The sequence below is a fragment of a genome, unplaced genomic scaffold (genome assembly GCF_019419815.1).
Source record: "Pyrus x bretschneideri cultivar Hongxiangsu unplaced genomic scaffold, Pyrus_bretschneideri_v1 Contig101, whole genome shotgun sequence".
NCBI lineage: Eukaryota > Viridiplantae > Streptophyta > Magnoliopsida > Rosales > Rosaceae > Pyrus > Pyrus x bretschneideri.
Window position 1 is genome coordinate 7,716 of NW_025999393.1, and position 7,715 is coordinate 15,430.

Here is a 7,715-nt window from a genome sequence, read left to right on the forward strand (position 1 = left end):
ATTTCTGTTATGTATTTTAGTTTTAGCTTTTGATTTGTGTTTTGTTTGTTGATTTTATGTACTTGAGAAGCACAACATGGCACTTGATAATGCTTCTCTTTTGTCACAGCTCATGGAAAGGTCCCAAATGCAAAGCGTTGGTACATTTGATCTTCAATCAAGGAATAACATGTTTTCCAATACTTACAATTCAGATTGGAGTGATCATTCAAACTCGATGTGGTGGGAACCTCAACATGTTCAAGAAGAAGGATATTGGCCGCCATATGAGGAATTCTATTCAACGCCTATGCAGCCACCACAACCTGCCCAAAGCAATGTAGGTAATTCAAGTGATAATGATAAGATTTTTCAATTACTTACTACTTTGACGCAGGGACTCCAACTTCAAAACAAAGAGAGGGAAAATCAAGACAAAAGGTTGGACTATTTGGAAAAGCAAATTGGGCAGATAGCGGAGTTTGTAGAACAAATTTGCGATCAAGGCGAACTCCCTAGTTCAACCATTGAAAATCCGAAGGGAGAATTTGAAACCACCAATGCTATCATGTTGAAAAGTGACAAGGAGGTTGGAACGGACCCTCAACCATCAAAATCAAATCACAAGGAAGAGGAATACACCCAACCCACGGCAAGAGTGGAAACACCTTTGCCGGAGGCACCTATTGCTCCTATGCCATCTAATTCGGTTAAGGTTGTTCCAAAATTCATTATTTCTAACCCCGTTCCAACAAAGATTTCTATTCCTTGCAGGTTCATGATTTCCAAGGAAGAAGAAGGTGAAAAAGACATTTTGGAAGGCCTTCCAAAGGTGCAAAGTATGGAATATCATGAATTCGTTAAAAAGGATATACTTGAGACAACAATTCCCAAACACGTTGGATTTTCTGGTCCTACAATGTTCAAAGAAGATGTGTTTATCCTTGAGTTCATGTCGGAGCACACAGGTAAGCCGCCTCCCCGAATTTCAATTTTCTTTATTACTAATAGGTTGTTAATGATTCAGGCACCCAATCTTGAATTTAAACTATTACCGGATCATTTCAAGTATCACCTTCCATTCAAAGATAAATTCCATGCCGTGAAATAAATAAGTTGAAAAAAAAAAGAAATGGCAGAATGTAACTTTCACAAAGGTCGTTTGCTTGAAGCCCCACTACTTGGGACAACTATCGAAGCGGGAGGCATCGGAGCTAGAGCATTCGAGGCCTCAATACTTGGCCAAACGCTGGACGAGCCAGGAAAAATGTGCCTCTGGAAGTAAGCCGCAAGCCTTTGACGGTCACTTTGACGGTCACTTTGCATTCCACCATTGGATTCTTGCAGCTCATCAAGCTTCCTCTTCATGCCCGTCGAATAGTTGTTTGCAAGCACATGCAAACTTCTATTTTCATACTTCAGCTGCTTGATCTCTTGCTTGAGACTTTCCACCTCTGCCATCAATGATTCCACCTGACGGGAGCGGGCAAGCAGGCGTTGGCCCATATTGGACACAGAGCTCGCACACTGAACACTAAGTGCGAGGGACTCTTGAACGGCCAACTCATCGGACCGTCCTGACGGCAGCCTACTATCTTTTGGAGTGAGGAGGTTCCTAGCTACTATTGTAGCTGTTGTGGCGTCCTGCATCACGGAGTCTTCACCTGAAAGAGGACCGTTAGAAGATAAGAAAGAAGGGCGCCATACGTTACCTTGACGCGGCACGCCCGTATCACTGCTAAGGCTCAATTCCAAGCTAAGGTTCGATGGGTTTGCCATTTTTCAAAAGTGTTCAAAGAGAAGGGGTGGATGGAGTTAAATTTCAAATGGCCGGAGACGATGTTCAAGAATGGGAATTCTTCAAAGTGTGTTTGTTGTGGTGATCGATAGATCTCTATAAAAAAGCCAAGGCGACGCGTCCACCGATTCAAAAAGCCGGAATTTCGGGCGGAAGTTCGGCGACGCTTTCTCTGCTTTTCAGAAAACGCGTTCAACTTTGTCAAAAGTTCACGTGGAGGTCATCATCGCAGCTACACTTTTGCCGACAAGCGTAAATTTCGGCGACGCTTTCTCTGCTTTTCAGAAAACGCGTGCGACTTTGTCAAAAGAGCTTTGACAGAGCCGCATCCGCACTACCACGTGTCGTTCAGAAAGCGAAGGGGCGCCTGTGCAGAAATCGAAGGGGCGTCCGTTCAGACATCGAAGAGCCGTTTGCTCAGAAATTGAAGAGACGTTTGTCGACAAGGGTAAAAGAACAGTACCACCACTTGATATTATCTCTATATATGTCGACCTTCGTCTTTTATGGCAAGGCAAACCTGAAGAAAATGTCCAACTCTTCCGCACCTCTGAGGGCGCTCTCCCAGCAACGCCTTTTGAAATACTCAATTTTTTCTCCCCCAAAGAAGATACCAGAAACCTGGAGTACAAATAAGGCAGAAGGAAACGGTCGATCGAAGCATGTGGAGACAACCACAACAAATACATGTGCTGCTTCATTCGCCGTTTCTTCAAAAGCAAAGGTATCTCATATCATCAAGGTCTAAAGCAAAAGTATCTCATATCATGCTCTTTCCCTGTCCTTTCCTTTGTCCTTGTTATTACTCGCATGGCAAAGTAAAACGAAAGCAATCAGAGGCACTTGGAGTCAGTCTTTTGTTCTGGAACCGACTGCCTGGAATCCATTCCTGATTGCTTACCTAGCGTTGCTCTCGAGTAGTCATCTTCAACGGTTGACACACTTCCAGAGAAGGGACCACTTCTGCAAGGGGAGCAAGCAAGGCAAGGAAAATGATACATTGAAGCATGTGGAGACAAACATAGGCTGAGTTATCCTCCAACCCTTTTCAATACGAATTGGAAAGATTGAACAAAGAAACAAGCCAAAGGAGTAAGCTCAGACCTTCGGGGGAAACCAAAAGAATCCTGCTGCCCATTTCAAGAGTAGCACAAAGGAAAATCAACGATGGGAGGAACCCCTGTGGAATCAACAAAATCAAGCCTCAGTGCAATCACCAAGGAGAAGAGGGAATTTACACTCCATAACCAGATTTGCGTCCCTAAACTCTTCTCTTTGTTAATTACATTCTGCCATGTTTACTATGTTTAAGTGCTTTTTGTGTGTTTACTTATGTTTTGTGTGAATCTATGCTTAAAACATTGAGGACAATGTTTGATTTAAGTGTGGGGGGGGGTAACTAAGTATGTTGATGCAAACTCGTTGGATTTTATCACCCATAACTTCAAATGTTGTTCCTTACTTTTTTAAGGTGTTTTTAAGTTGTTTTAGAGTGTTTTAGTATGTTTTGTTTTTATAACTCCAAAAATCACATAAAAATTTGAAAAACATGTTTTAAAAAGCCTAAAAAGAGTGTTTTGAGTCGTTTTTGTGTGTTTGTGTCTTAGGGTACCTTCCAACACAATGATAAGGATTTGGTTTGTAATTGCATGACGGTTAAAAAGAGTTATAAACATAGAGAAAAGTTTGATTTACTCTTGGTATATGCTTGGTTATGGTTATAATGTATGACTTCACATGCAATCATAAAAGAAAAATTCGTTTTTGTAACATGCTTGAAGGAAGGAACTCAAACAAACGCTACATCCCTGTGAGACTCGAGCCATTACTTTCTTTGGAGAGTTATTTTCTGTGATTCTTTGTTTTCTAAAGTTGTTGCATGATCTCATTATTCCTTGCTTGGTTGCTACTTAGAATGCAATTGTATCATGATAGAACTAAATGCTAGAACTTATATCCGTTTCATTCAAAGCATGACATTGAATTGCATAATATATATCAAGATGAAGTTGTTGCCACCATAGCCAAATAGCCTTACTTCCCATATTTCGTATATATTAGTTTTAACCCCGTTGAGCCTCGTTTAGCCTATTTTCTTTGCTAACCAAATCACCCCTTACCTAACCTAGAGTAGGACTTTCCTATACCCTTGTTCTTGAAGTATAGTGAGCATGACTTAAAAGAATTCCTTTTGATTAATATGTTGCAGAAAATAAGTGTGGGGGAAGGGATTTTTGTGTGTATGTATGTGCCTAAGTCTTAAAGGAGGCACGGGAAAAAGAAAAAAAAAATGTGAGAAAAAGAAGAAGAAAAGAAAGAAAAAGAGTGAAAATAAGTGAGAATGGACTCACAAGTGTGATTGTTGAAGAAAGTGCCCAAAAAGTTTGAATATGGCCCTAAGTTTTGTGTGACTTCCCCTTGGGTGTTCAAAGTTGACTTCTGCGTTCTAAAGGGAATTCTAACTGCCTAATTCAATACTTTGCTCACTATTGCTTAAAGAACATTTGTTTTCCCTATCATTTCTTTGTTAGCCAAACACCTTTAGCCCTGTTTCAACCCTTATGCTTCTATCTTGATCGTTATGTGTTCAATAATGTGGAGTTTGGAATTGATATGAGCTTATGGAATCACTGGTTCTCGTTCTAAGTAGTAGCATTCCATTCATGAGATCATATATATACATGTTAATAATTCCAGAAAATGCTTTCCTTGTTATAACATATGTGAGTGTTCGTCTACATGTTTACATCAATCTTCTCACATATACCTAGTGTAGGGTGTGTAGTCAGAAAATCTGTGTGAAAAACGAGTGCATATCTTGTAAGGATTTGAGCAAATTCTCTAAGGCATGTTACTACATTCAAAACATAGTTTTAAATGCTTAATTGTGAAATAATATGTGGTGACTATGAGTAAGAATGTACTTAAGTGTGAAGATGACAAAAAACTATGGGACTAATGATTTTTAACTTGTCATGTGCATTGGAAATCCGTGAGACGATTGTTGGAAGGTGTAGGTTGTGTTTTGTTCGTTTTGTCTAGTTTCGTGTTCTTTTGTTGTTTTGTTTTGCTCGAGGACTAGCAAAAGATAAGTGTGGGGGTATTTGATAGGAGCATATTCATGCGACTTAAATGGCTTGTTCTCGTGCATTTACGTTATGTTTCTTTAGTTATTTTAGTCCTTTATGCTTCTTTTGTGTGTTTTCAGGTTCTAAGGGCAAAGTATGCAAAAGGATGCCTTTTGGAGCCTTTTGGAGCAAATTAGAGATTGGAATGGATATCATATGCTTGGAGCCAAGAGGATGGACGAAATTGAAGGATTCCTCCTCCATTGCAGCCACATGCACATTCAATCATTCACACCAAAACCTTGCACATGCTTTCCCATTTCATTATTCATTCACCTTGCAGCCACTCCACATGCATTTCTAGCTTTTCCTTTGCATTCCCCCTTTAATCAACACATGCATCCACTCACCAAAAAATCATTCATTCCACATGCACCCAAAACACCACCAGAAATCATCATTGCCGTGGGTACCTATCCCATTTCAGATTGTCATTCCACTTCATTGCACATGCATCTTCATAATTCAACACATGCATTCATTATTTATTTACTTTGCATCCTTTAATTTAATCACATGCACATTCAAACAAACACAATCATTCCAGCCATACCTTGCATTTTCAGATTGTTCCTCCATCATTGCACCACAATGCAGCCACATGCACTTGTTCCTCTAACATTTCAGCCACTTGCACTCCCATTCTCTCCCAAAACCGTGCACATGCCTTCTCCTTGCATTTCCAGCCATTCCACATGCTATTTCAGCCACATGCACTCATAATCATTCAACCAACATGTGCACATGCAACCTAGCTGTCATGTTCCCCCCATTTCACCTATAAATACTCATTCATTCACACTCATTCATACACAATCCATTCACCACAGAAATAAGGCCTTTGTGCCAGAAATTCATCCATTCCAAACACTCTTCCATAAACTCATCCATTGCAGAAATGTAGACATCAAACCACCCTTGTGCCGTGCCTTCCCTATTAATCCAAACACCACTCCCCAAACCATTCACACCATCAAACTATCCTTAGACCTTGTGCTACAACAACGAGGAAGAGAAGAGTGCCTAAACGTTCATACAATTCAAGTTTGAGTTGTTGGAATGTTTAGGTGTTTCTTTGATTTCAATGTTTAAATTCAATTCTCTTTGTTTTGTACGTATGAGGAATGGAAGAGAAGAGTGCCTAAACGTTCATACAATTCAAGTTTGAGTTGTTGGAATGTTTAGGTGTTTCTTTGATTTCAAAGTTATGAGGAAAGTCGAAATATATGTTTATGCTTCCATTTTGATTTGATTACTTCTAATTGCGTTTCATAAGTTGTGATTCAATTTGTTTAACCGTTTGATTGATAACTTATTTATGTATGTTTATTGAGAGTGCACGCTTAATTTTCATGCATGAATATGACGCTAGAATATAAGTGAGTTTCACCTAATAGTTACGAACTTCTATTCACAAGTAGTGGAGGTTGCTTATAAACAATCGCGTTAAACGAATTCTTGGCATAAGTTTCATGCAATCATAGTAACGAATGCCTCGTCAACACTTATAATTTTCATAGAGCGTAATGATTCTTGCTTGTACCTCTTCTATGCATTCATGTTGAGGACTTGTGGGGAATGTTTTGAATTGTCGCATGCATCATCCAATTCAATAACGTTAGGAAGATTTGAAGGTTAATTAGTGCATCACGGTTAACTTGGGGTGTTGAGAATTAATGGTTTATTGAAATGCAATTGGAAATCATTTTATTATGCAAGTGTAACATGTGTGGAGAAGAACCTTCTAGCTAGCATTCATCCATTCATTTCATCACATTCATATATACTATCTGTTTTAATTCGAATCTGTACATTTTAGTTTAATTTCATCCAAAACCAATCCCCCTTTACTTTAATGTCCAATTTAGTTAGAAATACATTTAGTTTGTGTTTATGAGTGTTTTGATTCATTTTATTTCCCAATTTCGTCCAAATTCACCAAAGTGCTCAAAACTGCCCAGAAAGTGATTTTAAGGCAGTTTTGAGTGTTTTGGGTGATGTTTGAGTCTTTTGGTTTGTTTTAATGTTTTAAGTGTTTAGTTTTACATTCTTTGAGTTAGAAAGTGTTTTAGTTTGTGTTTACGAGTGTTTTGATTCATTTTGTTTCCCAATTTCGTCCAAATTCACCAAAGTGCTCAAAACTGCTCAGAAAGTGATTTTAAGGCAGTTTTGAGTGTTTTGGGTGATGTTTGAGTCTTTTGGTTTGTTTTAGTGTTTTAAAGTTTAGTTTTGCATTCTTTGAGTCTAGTATAGTGTTTTATATTGTGTTTTTACGTTTGAATCAAACCATAATCTTAAATTCGTCCAACATTGGGTTTAAGGTCAGAAACTGCCTAGTTAGTGTTTTTAGGCAGTTTTGAGTCTTTTGAACTTGTTTTGAGTCCTTTGAGTCTTTGTGAACGTTTTTAACTTTGTTTTTACGTTTTTGAGTCAAATCCAAGTGATTAACAATCCCTCCTAATCCCCGGTCCAGAACGATCCCTACTTATACATATACTACAATTTGACGAAAAGAGGGTTTAATTTATGCGCGTATAAATCCCGCATCAATCACCAATATGGTAGCCCCCACCACTGTGAAGGGAGTAAGAAGTTTTTTGGGCCATGCGGGTTTTTATCGTCATTTCATTAAGAACTTTTCAATGATCACTCGTCCATTATGCAATCTGTTAGCTAAAGATGTTGTATTTCATTTTGATAAGACTTGTATGGATGCATTCAATACTTTGAAATATGAACTAACCTCGGCCCCTATTATTATGGCACCAGATTGGTCGTTACCTTTTGAATTAATGTGTGATGCTTTTGAA